Below are 12635 nucleotides of genomic sequence, written 5' to 3'. Positions count from 1 at the left end.
TAGTCAATTTCACCACTTTTTGGACATTTCACCACTTTTTTTTCCCTGGTGGGTTAATGAAAGTGGATCCTATATGAGTACATTAGATGAAAAAGGAGATTTAGACATACAAGTGCAGCATGCATGTCAGACATCTGACTAGCCACCAGACATATGCACATAAAAAGATCATAAAGCAACAGCTGTCCACACATCTGTACATTCAACACATCAGTGCACCTAGGTCTCTCTCTCTCTCTCTCTCTCTCTCCCTCTCTCTCTCTCTCTCTCTCTCTCTCTATCTCTCTCTCTCTCTCAATTAAGGGGCTTTATTTCAACAATAGATTAATTGGTATACCATTAATCATGATTCACCGATCTAGAAGTTCAGGAATCCTTTGTAGTACAGTGTCAGACTGGGGATACTACTGAGGCATCTCTTTCTGTTGAAACATGTACTAAGAAAATGAACATAGAGGAAGTAATCTGAGCCTTCTTCCCTGCCATATGTTCCCCTCTGGTAATCACGGACACATTCAAGAAATATGGTGAGTGAATGGATTCATCTGTACAGCTGTATTTAAAACACACTAGAGATTTCTCCCCTAATCTTCATCTGATTTTCAGCTCTGTGTTTTTCTAATACTTAAATGGGATCAAGGGAACATTCTTATAGCATGACCGCTTGAGGAGAAGATGGCCCTGTTGGGTCAGAGTTACAAAATCAATGTGCCATAAACTTACATACCACAGACCTGATTTTAAATGTGTTGCAATATTTTAAATGTTTAAATATGTTTGCAAATTTAACATCTGCCAAACCGCATTAAAGATGCGCATTAAACCTCATAGTCAATGCAGCATGCATGTACTCATACACACTCACACACACCCACAGAGAGAAATGAGAGGGGGAAGGAGAGCACATGATGTACCATGGAGCCATCTAGAAGATTCCACATATAAAAACACAGAGCCATCATCAAGATCCACAGTCTTCCGGCCCAGTCAGTGGAGGGGATGGGTATGAGTCAGGGTGGGTGGGTTGAGTGGGGGGGATGTTCACAGAGTGCAGTGCAGTTCCAGCAGGCGAAGGGAAGACTCCACTCTCCATGTATGGGAGGACTTGCATGCCAGAGCAAGAGCATGTTTACACAATATTAAATGGATGTGGGCATGGTGCTGTGCGTCACACAAACACACACACACACACACACACACACACACGTTCTGACATCTGCTTGACTCTGAGTAAATTTGTGTGTGTGTGTGGGGGGGGCATGTGGGAGAGGTGGAGGGGGCGGTGTGTTAGTTCTAACTAAGTAATGCAAAAGACTAATGTAGGATGTAATGTCCTCCTTTGTCTTTTTGTGCTGCTGTTTATTGCCACACTCAGTGTTCATAATAAAATTAACTGTTACACCATAAGGAATCCAAACATACATGTTTACAAGAAAGGTTATGCAAGAATCATGACACTGTTGCCTTCCTCTACTGACTCTGCACAGGATATCTCAAGGTCCAAAGCAGTCATTGGGCTCTGGCTGACAGCAGCACTGAACACTTCCTGCTACAATTTACAGTTTTGTTCCACTTGCAAATCACTGGACTCCTTCATGTCCCAATCAAGTAATGACACCATGCTACTGGGTGAGGAGAGAGAGAGAGAAACAGAGAGACAGAGACAAAGAGAGACAGATTGAAAATGTAAGTGAAGCAGCAGGAGCAGTGCTGTGGCTGTGGTTGACATGTTCAACACACGCAGCACTGAGGTGAACACAGCCAATCCGTACCACTCAACACAATTCACACTTTACTTTACCAGCCAACACCTGTAGTGACTGCAGTAGGCAGAGGCAGGCAGAGAGAGACAGAGAGAGGAAGAGAAACTCCAGTATGCAGAGGAAAGCAGTCAAGTAGAAGCAAATTCCAAGAGGCAGAAAACAGTAAGAGATAGTATGTGATTCTAAAACAGTGTGATGCTAAAACACCGAGAAATAATGATTCTAAAACAAAAAGAAATAGTAGGTGATTCTAAAACAGTAAGACACAGTATGTCATTCTAGAACAGAAAGAGATAGATTAGTATGTGATTCTGTGCCATAGGTTGGGGCCTCAGCAAGCTCCAGTTTTTTCCTTACATGTCCAAAATGAATGATTCATTCCAAGGGACAGCCTCAGAATGAGACACTAAATCCTCCTTTCTTTCTCTGGGCCTTTGCCTCGTAGGGAATTGCGGAGGTCTCAGCCCAGTGCGGAAAGGCAGAGGTTTTAGTGAAACTCCATGTGTGGTACCAGGCTAAAGGCTGAATACCCAAAGTACCACCCCCTGCCATCTCCATGGCCCTTTGTGCCTTTGGCCCTACAGTTCTTTTTGGGACATGTGTAGCTGAAGGGTTGCATGTCTAGCCCAGATCATGAACTAGACATTTCTTTTTAAACATTTTAGTGGTCCATGTCTAGGCATAAGCAGAAAAAAAATATCAGATGTAAATGACTGGAAGGCTTTAAAGATATTTTCCGAAGATATACAGAATTGAGCTTAAATGCTTTTTTTACATATCCCCAGTATATTAGGAACTATTTGGATTCTGAAGGGCTTGTAAACACTGAACGTTAGCTGTTAATAGAGCATCTCAACAAAAGCGACTGATGAATGTCAAAGTTCCTATTACACCAGGGCTTTCCCACTTTATCCAATCAGGCTTTTTCATTTGCAAGGTGCTCCTATCCCTAACATTCTACCCACTGCTTCCTTTAACATGTTTTTGTTTTCATGCATGCACGCGGTCTATGATCATCACCATGGAAACTATCAGCTCGACTAAGAGAGGCTGTTCTGCATTTCTAAGGAGCAGTGAAGTGTGTATGCATTAGAAAGTGAGTGTGTGTGTGTGTGTGTGTGTGTGTGTGTGTGTGTGTGTGTGTGTGTGTGTGTGTGTGTGTGTGTGTGTGTGTGTGTGTGTGTGTGTGTGTGTGTGTGCGCATGTGTGTGTGTTTCAAGATGCTTGTTTTTTGCTTTATAATATGTAAAAATCTTTAGAGATCTAGCCAATTGATGAATCCTTTTGTAGCATCAGTCTGTTTTAATTTTGTGACAGTGCTGTGTTCATCTCTCTCTGACTCAGAATCACTCAGGCAGCCAAATGCTTGTGCTTTGGAAAATGTTTCTTCCTAAGATACCGTTGGGAGACAGACCCATGTATTATATAGTCTGGTTCCGGCTGTGAGGCCGGAATATACAAAAAAGGTCCCTGTCTTACAAACATTAAAAACATGGATGCCACAGGAATGAACATTGATGTATACATGACAAGTGCATGGCATGAAGTTTGTGTTTCTGTTCTCACTCTTTACACAGATAGCAAAATGAAAATTTACTTAGTGTTGTATTTTTTAAACTTAATATTGCTGTAATATTTCCTGAAAGTTCAAGTGAAAGGACTTTTTCCCTCTCTTTTGATGTTCTCAGAACATTCCTTGGGGATTTATGAAAAATGTTCCTACATTTGAGCCCTTGCAATGAAAAAAACATTTGAGCTATTTCCCCTTTTTATGTAATCAGTTATTTTAGTTTTGATTTTTACATCTTTTACATTTAAATTACATTACAATGCTACATATGCTTCATTTAGACTTTTCATTGCAAGTGCTCATAGAGTATTATTAAACATAATATTTTCTGAATGATATCTGGATGTTGTACCTCCAACACTGGAAGGTAACATCCTGAGGACTTTTTTCATGAATTCTGAGTGCATCAGTAATACATTACAAACTTAAAGGCAGACTGAAAAATTTCATTTCAGTTCCTTTACTGTAATTTAAATATTTTCCTCCAAATACTTTTGATGCTGGCTAGGATTGTAAGTGGAGTCAGGCACATCTGTTTCAGTGGCATACATCACCTTCCTACCAATCTGTACCACCTGGTATACTCATAAAGATCAGGTCTAAACTCATTTACCATTTAGCTGTGTAGATAATCATTTTGAACATTATGTTGTCAACTTCTATAAATAATTTGGGATCAGTGGTGATGGTAACACCACATTCTGTTCAGGTTAATCATGAGACCATTTGGGAAAGTTATATTTCGACAAAATATCAAAAACAGACATAAAGGAATCATGCACTATGCTACAGGTATGACAGCGACTGCATCATATGCAGTGCTCAGATACTGCAGGTGATATTTGGTTGGCTAATACGAAAGCATTTCCCTAAAAAAGGAATACATCCCCATTTTTACAGCTTACTCTAAGAGCAAAGATTATTTATGAAACAACCTTTTAAATTTTCAGTGAGGTATTTGGGAAAATAGGTCATGCTGCAAGGCTGTTTTTTTCCCTCCATTTATGTCTGACACATACCAATACTTTTCCTGTACACTACCCCAAACACAAACTGTCACAGTTATCACTTCTTTACTGCACACATTACAGTGGACATTCCACATCTCAGCAAAACAGCTCAACAAGATCAACTAAAGCCACTCTTTGACTCCCTCATTTTGTGAGTAGCTTGGACTTCTCAGGCATACTGCTGTGCCTGACTCTCCTTTCTTTCGTGTCTGTCTGCAGCTTCCAAGTCCATGTAAGTGGATATGTGGGATAAACATACCAATACACAGGGTTCAGTCTGACCCTCCATAAGCCTCCTGTTCTATATCTGCCTCTCCGACAGGACAGGGAGAGTCAAATATAGCCCCAGTGCTATGGCTCTCCATCCTGCTATAATCTCCTGTACATGAATTATTGAGTTCATAAGGGAAGGGATCTACAATGGTGGAGCACGTCTCATATGATGTAACAGCTAGGGACAGTCATTGGGGGTTTGTGTGTCTCCGTATGTGTATGTGTGTTTGTATTCCTCACATCCCTACTCCCCTGAGTTCTGATACCTCTTCTCAATTGCTTTCATAATTATCTACTGTTTAAATGCTTTCAAGTTTAAGTGGTGTCTTTCTCTGTCAATCTCTGTGAGCATCTCCAAGTGTCCCATGGCTCATCATTATCTGTTGCTTTCTTGCTGTCTCTTTGTGTCATGAAATCTCGTGCCTAAACTTATGTGTGTCTTGCCATGTATCACACTGATACAGTGTGGATCTGCGTTTGTTAGCTGAGTGTGTGCGTGTGTGTGTGTGTGTATGTGTGTGTGTGTGGCTGCATTTTACATACTGGTGCATGAATGTAATATCTTGTTATCTGGGCTTTAAGTGTGTATAAAGTGGCCTTGTTGAGGTTTAGCCCAGCATCCAGTTCACTTTTGGCCACTTGGTGAATATAGCTAGGAAAAGCACATGGACACTTTTAATTTTCATTTCTATATAATGTACATCGCAAGACAAACCGCAGCTAGAAGCTTCCAAAACTGGGACTGGAAGCTACATGCCCTTACGCATTGGTGTCTTTATCTGTGAAAGCTTTAAGTTTTCAAGTTTTTGCCTGAAGTTGTTTTTTTTTTTATATAGTAATGTAGGGACAGTTAATTTGGTATCTGTTAGCTCCGGAGGCAGACTTGCTGCTCTTCGCTATTGTTTGGGTTAAAGTTAGCATTAGAATTTGTAAATAGTGTATCTTTCCACTGCTGCACTTCAGCAAGCAATTCTCTGAATGTGAGAGTAATCAGTTCTTGTGCAGGAATATATGTGGTTCAGGGCTGCCTCTCCCTTCCTCTGTCTTTTTCCACCTCTCCCTTCCCCTCTACCTCTCTATCTGTTCTCTCTGCTTCACTCTGTGATGGGCTTCAGTGAGTGCCGCAGCATTTAAAGGTTGTGCTCAGCACTTGGTGAAGTAGTGCCCCTTTACAGTCGTATTGACATAAAAGTGCCACAGGGAGCGTGAAGATGACCATAAAAGGACATTTACGAGGTGAAGGAGAGTGGAAGTGTTAATGGGAGAAGTGAACACAGGAGAGGAGGAGGAATTACCTTCTGACATTTATCGTAGATGACTGTTATAGGCGGTAAAGAACCAAACCAAGTAATCAGAAACAAGGAGGGTTCAAGGGCAATGAAAAGACCAAAAAGAGAAAGAAATTGATAAAGATGTGAAGAATGAAACTGAAGTGAATGAAAGGGATACTTCAGAAGCTGCATTTAACAGAGATCTGGAGAAGAGGGCATGAAGCCACCATTAAGTGCCAGACTAGCAGTGGACCAGTGTCCCCCTGTAATCATCACCTGGTGAGCTGTGAACAGGTTGTCATGGAGACGGGGGGCGGGAAGCAGCCCGTATCCAGGCAGCCCGGTTTGATCTTTTTGCGGCGGTTTGTTCACACGCCCGCATGCCAGCAAGGGAACCCTACACTGGGCTTGCCAGAGCTGGAGCAGTACCAAAGTCCTCCGCAAGGAGCTTGGCCTTTTGGGAACAGACTGCCATGCTGTTACTGCACAAAACCAAGCCTACATAAACAAAAAAAACAAAAAAAATGCTCCTGGAAATATAACCAGCCTTGTTCTTAGTCACTGCGTATCTGATCAATTAAAAATAACTCTGATGCTCATTTTCCATTTTATATTGTAGATGTAACGTAGTGAAGAACCATACTTATAAGGGCATTTATGAAGATACAATACTGTCCTAAATATTCCGATATCCCTTGTGCTTGCATACTGCTTAAACCTGAGGAGTTACTGCTTACCAACCAGTTCAAATCATAACTGCGTTTCCAGAGCCACTGCAGATATTTACAGGCGTGCTGTAATTCTACCATGTCCTCCATAAGGCAGGGAGAGCCCATCTCTGTGGTGCCAGTGATCTGAGCCTGCATAGGAGAAACTGGGGACATATGTGCTGTTGTGCTGCCCTGTCCGGTTACAAGAAAAAAGTCTGCGGTATTGCACATTGACAGCAATGACTTGCATTGTGTGGTGTGACACATCTACAGGGTGCAGCATTGGTTGACATATCCTCCTTTAGGGCCCAAAGTGAGCTACCTGACCACAGAAAAGTGCCAGCAGGTGGGCAGCTTTTAATTAGAGGTAGCAGTAACCAGATCACTTTGTCAGATCAGCTTGCTTTTCATGTTTACAGTGTTGTACAACACTGAATATTGTGCCACAAGTCTGATATGGGGTCTAAGTTACCTTCTCTCTTGGTCTGGTAGATGTCTACTGATCAGGAATGGTTAATCACAACAGGGATAGCAAAGAATCAATTGACTCAACTAACTCTCATAAAGGCAAGTTTATGCAGCTCATATGGCAGCTATTTGTTCACTATTGTTTGTTTCACTTCGTTACTGCCATTAAGGCAGCTGAAGTAGAGTGGTGTAATCCATTAGTGATTATGCAATAATCTTGAGGCAGTTTCTCCATCAGCCTGATTTTCCATCAGCCTTGGAGACAGATGTCTTGAGAATGTGATTTAGGGCATTATAATGGAAATACATTCTAAAGGCAAGAAATAATCCAGAAAGGGGAAAACAGTAAGAATGCTACAAGCACAATAAAAATAATAGTAATGATGGCATACTGTAGATTCAAACATATATAGAGCTAACATGAGCAGACCCTCCTCCTATCACAATTTCAGCTTATTTCCTTAAATCAGCCAGCACACGCCCCACCTCATTTCCTCTCCTGGTGACATACTTTATCAGGCCTCCGTAGCCTCCCACCAGGTGCAGCCTCGCCTCATTACGTGCCCTCTCCACCCGCCAGCTCCGATGCACTCCCCTGCAGACACCACCCTCTCCCACCGCAGCCCCCTATACCACCCACTAGTGCCCTTCCCACCCAGCGGGTCAGCAGGTTCTTGTCCCAGGAACCTGTCCACCAACCTGCCCCACTGTGTGGACCCTCGCACCACACTCCTGCAATGAGCTTGCATCCTGAGCGCAGTAGGAATATGAAATTTCACTAATGTGAAAGTCATCCACTGGTCTCCCTTTGAAGAGGCTAGGGTTTAATGACCCCCAGTGCTGTGCGTGAGGGTCATTTGTCTGATAGAGCTATTCATTATCCTGGAGAAACCAGAGGCACCTCAACCTTGAATTTTCCCCCATAGGAATTTTCCCAAAGTAGATGCACGCAGGCAGAGCCACTCTAAATCACACCACCTATATTTCATATAGGTAATAATGGAAGAGAGGGTGAGAATACATAAAAGAAGATATGGAAGGTATGCTTGCAGATAACAGATATTCTACATGCACAGAGAGCCAGATAAGACTTAGAACAGGGGGGGTTGAACCTTCCATGCACCACTCAAATTGAACACAAAGGGGCTTGGAGCATCCCATCCCCTCTGTACCATCTGGTCATCAACATGCACACACACACACACACACAGCTGTCTGTCCTTGGGTCACACATTTCCCTAATTCAACTTCAGTTTTAGTCCACATCTGTAAGAACAGGTGCACATGCACACACACACACACACACACACACACACCTGATTGTTGACCACTGAAACATCTTCACACCTCTAAAGGACTTTCACTGTTCACACACACACACTCATTCATCTGCTTCTCCTATGGAGATGGACACCACAGCACCACCCCTGCATGTGTGTGTGTGTGCATGTGTGATGGTAGCACATGTCCATTTGTGGAGGACACTTTCTCAGTCAGCTGGAATGGCTCTGTGCTTATGGGGACAGCTGATGGATGGAGAGGTTTATAGGACCAGCCATAAAAAAAGCAACAAGAAGAAATTGGCACATGGTGTTACATGTGCAATGCAGTCAGTAAACCTTTACTTATGCAAATGAGAACTGCAGCACACGTACTACAAGTATAAAAGCGTGACTTTGACCAGCGTGCTACTGTGCTTTCAAGCGGCAGACTTTGTAATGTCAGCCAGCTGAAAAGGCACTGGCACCAGACAAGCAACAGGGCTTCTTGAAGGCCACTCCCATTATATCATCTCCAGTAATAACTGTAAACCAAAAGGCAGGGACCAAGGCTAGCCTTCTCTTTCATTAAATAAATAAATAATGACCTGAAAGCATAAATGCGGATAAAGAGATCTAAAGATGATAAGCAGGGGCCTCGCAGAGCCGCCACACTAACTATAGCTACAGCAGCCGGCTCTCCTGAGCCTATTAAAGCTGCAGTCAATTTATTTTGGATGTAAGTAAGGAAGTGTGTATATGATGGCCACTTCCTTGCAGGGTGGTATTACTGTCTCAACAGTGTTGCAGAAGCACTATTCTCTCTCTCTGGCTCCATTTTCTTTCAGTAATGAAAGTATTGCAGCGTACCAAAAATGTATTTTGTATCAAAATTTGTTTCTGTCTATCAGCCACTGACTTGCTCTTGTTCTGTGTGTCTCTCCTCTGTGCAAAAAGACAGTCGAGCTTTTTTTTACAGCTCAGGAACTGGGGAATACTGATCAAAAGCAAAAGAGGAAAAGAAGAAGAGAGTGAACATGCCACTGTAAAAACTACTATCTAGTCACTCTCCTCAGGGGGTGTGTGCATGTGCATGTGTGTGTGCTTTTCATGAGGGTTACAAGTGCATAAGTGCATTTGAATGTTTTACTATTGATAAAAAAGCTTGATTTTCATCAAAGCTTCAAAGAAAGAAAGACATAGACAGACAGATAGAGAGTTAAAGGGTCTGAGGGTCTGAGACATCGGAAATCCATACAGCTGAGAAGACAATAATCCAGGCAGAAGTAACAGGATTAAATGCTTCCATCTGGGGTTATTTTAAAAGTACACAGCATGTGCAGATCTGCGGGGGGTGAGAATTCCCTCCTCTCCTCCTACTGTGAGGAGCGGATGGGAAGGAGAGATGAGAGGAGCAACACCAGACGCACATGCTTCCACACACATGTGCACACCGTGCACATTGACACCGGCCAAGTGACAACTGCCTCCTCAGAGGAAACTTCCTGTCCAAGCCAGCTTTATATAGTAATGCAATCCTATTATATTTATCCTTCATCGTCCTTTGCCTCAGGTAGTGATGATGTTTCCATTCATTTATTACTCTCTCCCATCATTCCCTGCTCTCTCTCCCCCTTTATCCCATCCATCTCTCTTTCTATCTGCTTCTCTCTTCACAGACTTGCTTTCCTCACTGCTGGAAAAACCTGCATTAAATTCATTTCTTTATCAGCCATTTTCATCCCCTGTGCTGTTTCTAAGCTACACATAATTTTCCCTTCTCATTGGCATGTGTTGTGACTCCAGGACAACCCACACCTGATCTCTTGCACTGCCGGTCTTTCCTTGTTATCAGAAAGTATTGTAATATGGTTTACATGTACAAATACATATAATAAAGACCCACTAACACAGTGGTCATAGTAACACACTCTTTCATATGCACAAGCTTCCTGCATCTCATCTACACTCAAAGGAACTCTTGAACATATACAGCAGACAAACTTGGGGCCTTATTTGTGTAGTATTCTCTCTACTGCATTGTTAAAAAAACATTTCAGGCTAGCCTCACAGGGATGAAGCAGATAAGAGCTCATTATTCTCCCACATACACACACACAAATAGGAATGACATCATCTAGAAGGTGTGTGTATGGCTCAAGGCTCTGGAGCATCTCTCCCCATCTCTTTCGCATATTCTAGTGACCTACTACACTGATGCAGATAGAACTCTGCCTGCCTTACTCTCTATAAAAACACCCTGCAAATTCCCTACCTTTTCTGGGTTGCTCAGCTTGTTTTCCACCTTCCCAGAACTAGAATAGGTGGCATTCCCTCCAGTCTAGAGAATGCACACTTCATAGATTTACAGGCTGAAAAGCTGTTGGCTCTAAATCTAGTGAAAGACCATTTCCGCTTGAGACTGGTTCCTACACCACTGTGTGCACTGCAAACCTCACTGGCCATCACTGCCTTGTGCTGCGAGTGTGTGTCATGCAGCATTACTCATGCCTTTATCGAGAGCCCCATCCAGGCTTCACACACGAGATGACTTTTCCACATTCCACGGAATATAGAACAGATGCATGCAAATGAATGCTTCCTCCCTTTTCAGCAGCAATATTTCATCAACCGGTACCTTTAACTTCATGGGAGATGTAGAAGAGAAGGAGAAGATGCCAGGGGATGACAAAAACCAAACTTTTCAAAACAAATTATGGTTCACTTTTTCATACCATTTAAAGGTCAGTTTTTAGTAAGGAAGACGCTGAGGGATGAATAGAGAAATTCGATTAAGTTTAAGAGGAAAAGATCATTATGCATTGGAAATACATTTTGGACCTAGCCTCATATAATTTTCAGTTTTCAAGTGTTTTATGACAGTGACTGCAATTTATTTTTATTTTTTTGCTGAACCACCTAGTGAGCAGCCTAGAAGAGGTATGTTCATTTACTGACTGACTGACAGACTGAATGAATGAGTCCCATTGTTGACGTGTATGAGTAGTCTCTGTGCATATGTGCAGCAGTTAAATGCATCTACCCAATTAGAAGTGCCTCTAAAATGGTTAGCAGTGAAGACAGCAAAAAAGAAATAACCTTGGCTTGTGCTGTTTTACTAATATTTTGTTCTATATTTCTTTACCTATAATGATTAATCTATTCAATATATTGGAATAGATGATTAATCTATTCAAAACATTCTATATAAGTGTCTCATTTTAAAGTGATAAAAACACACAGCCACACATTAAATGTTTCTAATATGAAATAACAATAAGACATTCTTTCAAAAGTCCAACTTTTAAATTAAGATGACTTTTTCACTCATTAGACTAAATGAGTTCCTCTTCCTTAGTGCCATTATCCTTTATAAAATATAAGTACATTATCTGTCTATTTGCTATAATGTGAGTGGCACACAGAGAAAGGACTGATTGAGTTGTATCCCTTCATAGCCTGTGTTGCTTTCTTTCTTTCTCTCTGTTCCATCAAGATAAATTCGGGTTAATGAGGGTTGAGTCCAGACAGAGTTATCCTGTTGACATATATGAGATGGACACAGCAACCCTCCATCCTAATGAAGGAAATCATACGCACACATCTTCAATAAAACACAATACTACACAGTGTGACAGCCCACTAAGCTCTACACATGGAGAGTAATCGGCACCCAGGGTCCTACCATGCTTATGACATTACATTCAGCAAACACAGAAGTCAGTCTTTTACTTTAGTTCACAAATCACTATTTTTGTGTTATCAATGATAAACACCATCAATTAAAACCCTTAATATCCATTAAGCACACAGTATCACCCTTGACCTTGATTCTGCCTCTGCGAAGTTGTCTCCCCTTATTCCTAGCAAACCAAGCTGCCTCTGACAACAGAAAGAAGGGAGAGACAGAAAAGATAAATAGAAAGGACGAAAGAGAAAAGACACACAAGACTAAATGAGGAAGGGAGAAATATGGATAGGAAAGAGAAAGAGTGGAGCAGAGACAGTTTGGTGGAGAGAGCATGTGTCACAGCTCCTCTCTGCAGAGACACTGCCTGCCAACAAGCACAACCTCCTGCCGTCATCGCAAACACCAACAAGTGGCATCTCCCCTGGCCAATCATGCCTCTGCCACGTCCACAGCACTCTCACTGTCAATCAAACACACACGCTGGGCTCTGTGCCATAACTGGTTGCCAAGGAAACAACTCATCAGAAAATGCCAGCTTTGGATTTCTCTTAGAACATATCACTACTGCTGCTTGGTCCTGATACTGGATATGTAGCTTTTTATGTCTTTGTATGTAAACA

General features: G+C 42.0%; 1 protein-coding gene across 2 annotated transcripts in view; it reads left to right on the top strand.

Annotated features, from left to right (window-relative positions):
* The window catches only part of LOC113569648 (potassium voltage-gated channel subfamily B member 1-like), a 35013-nt gene that overhangs the window by 17268 nt on the left and 5110 nt on the right, over nucleotides 1-12635 (top strand). The window lies entirely within an intron of this gene.

This window comes from Electrophorus electricus, chromosome 3 (assembly GCF_013358815.1).
Source record: "Electrophorus electricus isolate fEleEle1 chromosome 3, fEleEle1.pri, whole genome shotgun sequence".
Lineage (NCBI taxonomy): Eukaryota > Metazoa > Chordata > Actinopteri > Gymnotiformes > Gymnotidae > Electrophorus > Electrophorus electricus.
Note: the sequence above shows the minus strand (reverse complement) of the source record. Positions and strands in the feature narration are given on the sequence as shown.